The following is a 9,233-nucleotide window of genomic DNA, read 5'->3' on the forward strand; positions in this document are numbered from 1 at the left end:
TTGAAAGACCTTGCTCAAAAAGCAGCCCCAGGGGATGGCCCGGGGGCCAGGGCTGCTGCCTGCAGGCCCCGGCTGCTCTTCAGGGGCCCCCGCCCCTCCAGCCTGGGAGACAGATGTCCTGATTCAGATGGCTGCGAAGGACAAAGGCAGGCAGCGCAGCGCTCTCCCCTCCCGGCGGGGGGGCAGCTGGGGAGGCACCTCACACCCGGGCCCCAGCCCCAGCTGGGACTTACCGGTTCAGTCCTCAGGGAGAAAACCTCTGGCAGTGACTCAAGAAAGGGGTTTCTATAGAAAGAGCCGGGCACAGAATGGCCTCCTACCGACTCCACAGCAGCTCCTTTTAGTAGGGGGAAGAAACGCCAACTTGAGAGGGGTTTTCCACACGCGCTGCTGAAGCCGCGATGTTCAGGGGAACAATGGAGGGAGAGTCTGTCAGGGGGCTCTGGAAACCAGGTGTCATTTGTTGCCTTCCCCCACCAACTCCCCTCCAGAGAACTGGCTAAGCTGATCTTAACCTGATGCCAGGGGAAAATACCAGGCTCTGATTTTATGGAGCCCATTGCATAGGCACATGTAGATGGCTGAGGAGCAGGCTCCACACGTTGGCTATATGCCCGTCTGAGCGAGTTCCTCTGGCACTTCCTAACTGTTTTGTTGTAAAGGTATGTGTAGGGTAGGATGGAGGCAGTCAAGTCAGTTTGGGCAGGCTGAGCAGATACTTACAGCAGATGCATGTATGATGGCAGGTGCTTGGCTTTTGTGAGCGAGTCACTCCTGTGTTGTGAGGCTGGCATTGAAGTAACTGTCTTGTGTGAATAAATGTTAATTCACTAGAGCAGTTGTCTCCGCATGTGGTTCAGATGCTGTTAATACACGATCTGATCCTACCATTTTGAGTCCGGTTATCTGACAATACATGCAGGTATTTGCATGGAAGAGCAATATTAGAAAGAGATTATTTTTTTAGAGTGTTTTTTATGCAGTTGTTTTATGCTGTTTAAAATGGAATATGCAAGAGTTAATTGCACTTTACTCTTCAATTTAAGCATCTTTCCCTATGCTGGCTGTCCATTCGTCTGGTTCCAGTCTCGCTGGATATTCCTTTCTCTCCTGTTGGTGGCTCTCACTGCTTCTGTTTCCTCTTCTCCTTTTGTGTAGCAGTAGCTCCTAATGGAGGCAGCTTCACTGGCTCCTTCTTTCCAGCTGCTTCTACAAGATGCAGGAGCCAGCACCATGTGACTGGCCAGATCTCTGCAGACTTGTGAGTGCTTTGTGGACTACAGTTTGACAACCATTGAGCTTGATAAATGGAGATGCAAAATTCCCAGGTTTTGTCTGTTACAACCTAGGACTTATTCTGAAATGCATCATGGGAGCCTAATCTCTTTATAAAGATCTGTGGATAGTTCATGGGAAAACTTTGAAATTATTAAATTTTAAAACCTGTTTTGCCTGCATGGTGAGTGTGTGTGTGTAAATATATGGTTGCTTGAAAGCGTCTGTCTTCTAAGTAAAACTGCCCCTGATGCTCCTTCCCTATACAGAGTTTGAATCATCAGGTGCAGATGAACTTCAAAGAAAATGACATTTCTGGGCAGTTGGTACCTCAGTTTATTGACCTTTCTATCAATCTGCCACAACTAGAATTTGCTCAGCCCGACCTGCTACCTTGGGGCAGAGCTCCGTGTACTTTTTGTTACTGTGGCTGTAAATTGTGCTCCAGGATCTAAGTTTTCATTTTTAAGTTGCTAGTCATTCTGCTTGTGCCAAAAATCGTCCAGATGTGACTGAGTGAAAAACAATGTAGTGGACCTGGTTTGTTTTAGTGGGCGATTGCCTTTGACATCTTATCATAGTTTAAATGTCAGCATTAAGTGATTTAGTGTGGCTTGCTTTAACAGAACTATCAAGCTAACGTACTCCACCTACGATCTTAAATTCTCTTTCACATTTTCTCAAGTGCTAAATACCCAGTCTGTCTCCTACTGAGCCGTGAGAGTTTAGATTTTTACAAAGAACTTGTGTGTCTATGTATCTTAAATATAAAAATCTTTGTTTTTAAATTAGCTCAAGTATCCTGTTAAGTAAGACTGGAGAAGTGATGTTCCAGGGACTGTATTTATTTTCCTAGTTAATTTACTAAGACTTGGTTTCCAGCCTGCTTAGTAAGGTGCTATAGAACTAGGGTTGTGAAGTATAGCCCTGTTTATAGGAGTACAATTAGCATTAAAGAAGCAGAATTACTGTAGAAGGAAAAATAATTTCCTGTGGAACTTCATCTAACTAGAATCTTATCTGGGTGGTCATGTTTGGTATCAGTAAATAACAAACATTACCTTGAATGATGTAGTGCTGTGACCCTGGTAATGTACTTCTGTGCCATCACAGATTTTTTGCCATTGAAAGGTCTAGCTATCTGGTAAAAATCGTTATGTGCTTTTTTTAGAATTCTAAGTTTTAATCCATAGTTGATGATGCTGTTGGGTAGGTCTTTTCCCTCTGACACTTAGATATGGGTTCATGTCTTAGACACTGGCACTGTGGTTTTTCTGTCGTGCACTCTCGATAAAGAAGTGATACGGATTCTTAGCTGGGGTTTGGTTACTTTGAAAGCCTCTGAGGCCGTGCATAAATTTCTTGGTGGATTGCTAAGGGAGCAACTTTTCTTTTTACATCAGATGTACCTTTCATCATCTCAGGTCTCTTCTCTATTTTCCATTTTCCTCATTGACCACAATATTTGGATCCATTTAATGTCACTTCTTGGCTATAATCGTCACTTTGTGGTGAAAGCGTGTTGGGGATGGAGTGTGCTTACATATAATATGTGGATATTTTACTAAGATGGTGATGAATACTTATTTGGGAAGCATAAACTCTTCTTCAAACATTGGCTTGAAATATTTTGGTGTTGAAACGTAAGCTTTTAGCAGGAAGCCTATTCAAAGTAAACAATTGGAAAAATAATTAGAAATCCTAAGCAAATACAGGCACACCGTTACATTCTGTTATTAAGTTCAGACCACAAGAAAATAACAAACTTTCTGATGATCGTATCTAATGATTAAACATTTTAAGCATAGTTGAATGGCATTACGTAATGCATACAAAATATTCTACATAGATTTTTCCCATGCCTGATATTGGACTAACCACCACAGTACACCCAAAAGAAGTTACCATGGGAACAAAAACCACTTTCCGACCAATCAATTGAACTAATTAAAGTCACAACTATCATCCTTGTGAATAACAAATGAAAACAGTAGTTCAGATGTACTTCTAGGATAGCTTTACAGTTTAAAATAGAAAATTAAACATCCCATGGCAACCACTGAAATTAAGAATAAGTGCATAAATGAAACCTGTACCTATTATTCCACAGCATATGTCATGGTCAGGGATAATACTATACGTGTCTGTTAAGGAATGTTGATGATTTTTTGAGATTTGGAAGAAAGCTCTAATCTTGTGAGATTCTGAAGGGTGTTTTTCTTTTTTTGTTTCAATTTTGCTTTATTCTGAAATATCTTCTAGTGTCAAGGCATGTTATTGACAAACCACAAATAAATTGGTTATGGTCACTAATATCAGGCTGTATCTTCAGATATACTGGTGTTTCCTGGTCTTTGCAGTTTGTAGAAATTATCAATACAATTTTAGTTTTCAGAAGTATCTACTTAATAAATGCCTGTGTAGATGTTTTCTGCAAAGAATGCAAATATCAAAATATACTTAGACCCTAAATCCTTTTGGTCGTGGGATGTTTCTTAGAACCCACATGTCATCTCCAGTTTTGATCAAGGCAATGGAATGCCTTGGAATGTAAAAGTGTGTGTGTGTGTGTGTGTGTGTGTGTGTGTGTGTGTGTGTGTCAATTCCCAGACCATATTTTGTCTGCACAATTTGAAGTGCCTGTACAACCTAAGATTACTGTGATTTTTTTTTTAACCTTTTTTGATATTGTAGTTGAAAATCCACACTATGCTCTGGCAAGTGAAAGTGGAACACAGTTCCTTATAAATGTTACTTAACCATCTTTGTTTAAGACTGAAACTACTTTAACTGTCATTGACAATTAAAAAGACCTATATCTAGTCAATTTCACTTTCTAGTTGTCATGCATTAGCAGGAGGCTACAAGTGTTTGGACTGCAAAAAGTACAGCAGAATATTGAGTTTTAAAATAAAATCATTCCAGTTGAACAGCAGCAAAGCACAAACTTGACTCAGATCACTTTTAAATAAAGCCAACATTTGAGCCTTCATTAATTGATGATATCCATGTAGAAAAAATGTCTAATTGAAATACGGCTAGTTTCAAAAGAAGTTAAGGTTGTACATCTGTTCTTTGTCCCTCTGCCAGTTTTTGTAGTATTATAGTTCTGTTTTTCTGTATTTTAATTTTTTCTCCTGTGTTGACTGTGTGAGTGAAAATCTACGGTAGGGGTAGGGGAGCCCAGCATAAAAAGGAGAGTTGGTAAAACTGATTTTACATTTAGTAAATGCTGTCAATTGACCCCACAAAAAGGTATGGAAATGTTCTTGGTCAAAAAAAAATCCACAAAACTTATTCGAAGTGAATATATCCTCAAAGAGGGTGGCTCTTCTGTTTTACATAAAGTTGCCTGCATATAGGCAGTTAAAGTAAGGAAAACTTAACAGAAAAAAAAGTTTTGTCACTTTTATATCCTAATCACTTAAGCTTTACATACTGCAAATTTGTTCATAAAAAGTTACATGGCAGGTATGGTTGTTTGAGTTCAAGTATCACATATGGACTCTTCTTCAAATTTTGCATGGTCCTCTGCTTAAAACAGCAAGCCTGGTCATAGCTTCCCATTAATTGCTTCTATAACTGAAGAATGAGCAAATGTGTTCTGGACACACATAGTTAAGAAACATGAGGTTATGTGATGTAACATGCCTGAGATTCAGCTGCCCTGACCAAGTACACTTGCTCCATATGATTAGTAGTATGTTCCAGTAAACAGATGTGTATTGATGAAAAAGGAAAAACAGTTTTGGACTCTCGTGTGCTCATTAAGATGCATATCCAGTGACATACCGTTGTAAGGCTTTCACAGTCAGGCAGGGCTAGAAGCACTGCTTTATCATACTTTATTTTTTTATGCCCCAACTATGGCTTACTAATGCTTGGAATAAAAATAATTGGCCTAGTTTTGCTTCTTGAGTGTATAAAACTGGTCAGTTTCATTCTTGCTGTAGTCTGGTTCTTTCTTTCTTTCTTTCTTTCTTTCTTTCTTTCTTTTTTTTTTTTTTTTTTTTAAGGTCCCGGTTTTCTGCTCCTACTTGGCAACTAAATTTGAGGAATTTAACTATTTATGCCTCAGATGGAAAGTGCAGCATAATTCTGCTGCAGTACCTAAAAAGATCTTTAGCATGGTATTTAATGTGGACTGATACCACACATCTATTTGATATAGCATTATGTTAAGAGAGTTGGTGTAGCATTATCATCTATGGCTGGCACATAAATTTAGATGTCTGGGGACTTGTGTATGTTGTGACCTTTTATACACCAATAGGAAAGATTGCAGTGTTGTGTGACAGTCTTCTTTACGGTGCTGTATTAAGCATTGGGACAGGATTCCATATATAGGGTAGATGCAAGTATTTATAGGAATTGCACTCTAGACAGGTAAGTCCTTGGATAGCTGCAGTGGAATGCTTTTATACTGGAGTAAATTAGATTTATTATAGTCTCTCATTTCTGAATGTGATATATTATAGCTTTAGTTCAGGCCTGCCGGTTCTCATGTTAGTAATGTGTACGTTTTCTCAATTTGATCTGCAGTTTTTGTTCCTTGTTTAGCTATGCCTGAATTGCATGGCTTTCCTTTGTGAGCCACATTGCAATGCTTCCTTACACCCGTTCTTAAAAAAAATAAAATAAAATAAAATCTATTCAAAATACTGTTTAAAATGTGCAAGGGTGGAAGTGTGCAGCTTCCAGATTTTCATCCAGTTCTATTATTAACATTTTTATAAAGCTCATGTGTATGTAACTGTTCAGTTTAATCCAAAGTTTTGTTTGAAATAAATATGGACTTGTTCCTTTCTATTAAGTAGTATTCATAGAAATTTATCTTCAGTCTTAAAATATAGTTCTTTAAATGGAAACTTAGAACTGGAGAAATGCACATGTTCATGTATGGAGCCTATGTTTGTTGGCTTCATGGGTATGCTGTGCAAGGTATTCAGTATTGTCCCTGACTGTGGCCTTTCAGAACAGTCCTGAAAATAACGTTCCTTAAATTGTTCCCCTACAATACAAGTTTATATAGTGCTTCTCGTATAGACTGTCCTTAGGGCTTATAGGTAATCTAGAACATGGTCATATTGACTGCCGATGAAAGACAGGTAAAGGTAGGTCTGCAATGGCTCCATACTGCTTTCAGAGCTTCTACCAAGAAACAAGGCCTTTACACCACCTCCCATTCTGTGTGCTCCAAACCCAGAAATGTGCTAGTAAGGAGGGCATGTTGGAGTTCCCCTTTGCCACTCTTGATCTGTCTGGTGGGCTTGAGTGGCAGGAGCTGACTATATGCCATAGTCTTTATTGCTCCAAGCCCAGGAGTGCAGCATGGGTGAGCGAGGGAGGGCCTTTTTTTTTTTTTGTAATAGTAGTAGCCTGAAGAGCCATGTGGGGCCAATGCACCTGTAAGCAAAGGGTTAGGAAAAGGAGAAAATCCTCTGAGCTTTGAAAAGCAGTAGGGTGTTACAGACCTTAGGAGCTGTTATAGAAGAAGGGTCATAACACTAACTGTCTTAGGTAAAAGCATAAAGCAGGCGAATGCTAGGTAGGCAGAGAGAAGAATAGAATGAAAGGCAGGTTTGTGAGGTTGATTCAAGTCTAGGGAAGATCTTAAAAACTAAGGGCAATTTTAACTGCATCCTACAATGAAAATCAGTGGAATTATCAAAGTGGCTATGATATCTGGTCACACTTTTATTGTAGGTGTTAGAAGGCAGGTGATAAACTATTTTCGTACCAAATTCTGGAGAGCTGGGACTTGAAAAGATCATAGAGAAGGGGAGGAAGGTTGACCATATGAGATGGAAGGGCGGTGGGAAGAAGATTATTAAATATCTCAGCAAAGGTGTGAGGCATTGGGGTATTTAGGCTACATGGAGTGACAGGGCAGATAACATGAACTTGGAAAATATGAGAGGAAAAGGAAAGTTCAGGCTGAAGACTAAAACCATATTTATGGACAGCAGAAACAAATGATCACTTGACAGAGAGGGTTTTTTTGTTCATGCCCATTGCGCAGGTGAGTTACAAAGCAGTTTGAGAAAAGAGGTTAGAGGTAGGGAAGTCATTGCTGTCAGGAAACAAAGATTGTTTACAATAAAAAGGTGGTGGGGCAGTAAGGGACTTGTGCAAATTGAGGAAGGTTCCTAAGAAAAAGGAATTGACACGAATAGTAGTGTAGATAACACCAGAAAGATAACAAAACCAAACAGTAAGAGAAAGGGGTTTTCTTAAGGGGCTGGATATTAAATTTCTAAGAGCATGGGAGGTGAAAAATAGTTATCAATTAAGGCAGGTAGTGTTACAAACTAGGGCAATCACAGTTTGAAAGAAGGAAGCAGATTCTTTCCCTGGGGATGGGACAGGTGGGGAGGGCGAGCTGAACTGGAGAGGAGGCAATAGCTGTGAAGAGGGAGCAGAGATTACTAGCTTCTCTGGAACTGAGTACCTAGTATACTGTATGCCCTGAGGGCTTCCACATAAAGTACGACACAGCTCTTGGAGTAGTTCGGTAGCGAGGACATAAGTTTGCTCATAGGTCAGTGTTCATGCATTAAACCACCTGCCTTGAGGTTTGTTTCCTTGCAGTCTTAGAAATAACTTCAATGCGCAACAGCAGCTATTTTCGATAGTAGTAGTAGTATGGATACTGTGGCAGTGCTACATTGCTAGTTAAAAGATGCCGTACAGTGCAGTCTGCCTTTACGATATTATGTCCGCTGTCCTGTCTCAAACTACTAAGAGGAATGTAGGAGATGTTTTGCCATCCCTGTTTTGAAACCTCTCTGCAAACTATAAACCTTGTTGGGTATTTCTAAGGAGCCTTTTCTCTTGAAACCAGTACACCGAAGGCATTCTCTGATCTGGCCAACTTCTGCAGCTTATGCCACAGTGTTACTTAACTTTTCCTAACCTTTGTGAGAGGGCAGGAAGGGTGATGGAGTAAGACTTGAGAGAAGTTTTACATTATTTTCAGAATCTCAGATGTGGCTGTTCAAAACTAAACCTGTCCATGACTAAGTGGACATCAATCCAATTTAAACTTGCATAAGTTTCCAAGGTAACCATCAGAGGCAATTGCATAAATGGAAGATCGAAGGGAAGGAGAGCAAACGCCACAGAAACATTTAAACTTTCTCAACATTATTAAAAACCTAGTTAACTGTAATAACCCCTAATAAAACAATTTTTATAGTGGGTGGTTGTTAGATAGTCTCTGGTTGAGAGGGAGCCTGCATTCTGCTTGGATGAAACCTGGTCAATTAAAAAATGGATTAAAGTGGTTTCAAGTACTGCCTCTGGCTCTGAGGCCCCTTGCCAATTTTTACAGTTTTGCATTTTCACAAATGGATGTTGAGCTTTCACATCACATTCCTATTTAAAAATGTGAGGGTCTTTTCCCCCCCTCACGTTTTCATGTATGGAGGATTCACACAAACACGAGCATGATAAAACTGATTAGATCACCAATGTCAAATAAATAAAGCAACCATTAGAGGAATCTTTTCCTGGTCTTTTTATAGCATTCTTATGTATCAGTGGTTGTGAAAACACTTTTGAGATGGATTAAAGATTTTTTTTTTTTTTTTTTTTTTTTAAGCTTAGCTGTGTCCTCTCTAATGAGAAGAAAAACATTAGTGTGCTACTGCTGCATATTGTGGTGCATTCTTGTGCCATTTTTGAAGGCAATAATAGCAGTACAATATTGCCTGAGGATTAGAAAAGTCACTGAGTGTGTGGTATTGGTTTCAGGTCTCTCATAACCAACAGAACATGTGTCGGTGTTCCAAGAGTAATATTTTATGCCCAGGACGTGAGAATTTCCAGAGCCCAGCTGGCTGAAAGGCCAGATCAGCTTCAGAGATGAAAAAGGTGGGGAGGGGCTGCCAGCGAGGTCAAAAGGCAACACCTTTGTGAAAAGCCCAGCCTCTTTGTACCTCCAGCTGCTAGGGAAA

Source organism: Alligator sinensis, unplaced genomic scaffold, assembly GCF_000455745.1.
Source record: "Alligator sinensis unplaced genomic scaffold, ASM45574v1 scaffold262_1, whole genome shotgun sequence".
NCBI classification, from domain to species: Eukaryota; Metazoa; Chordata; order Crocodylia; family Alligatoridae; genus Alligator; species Alligator sinensis.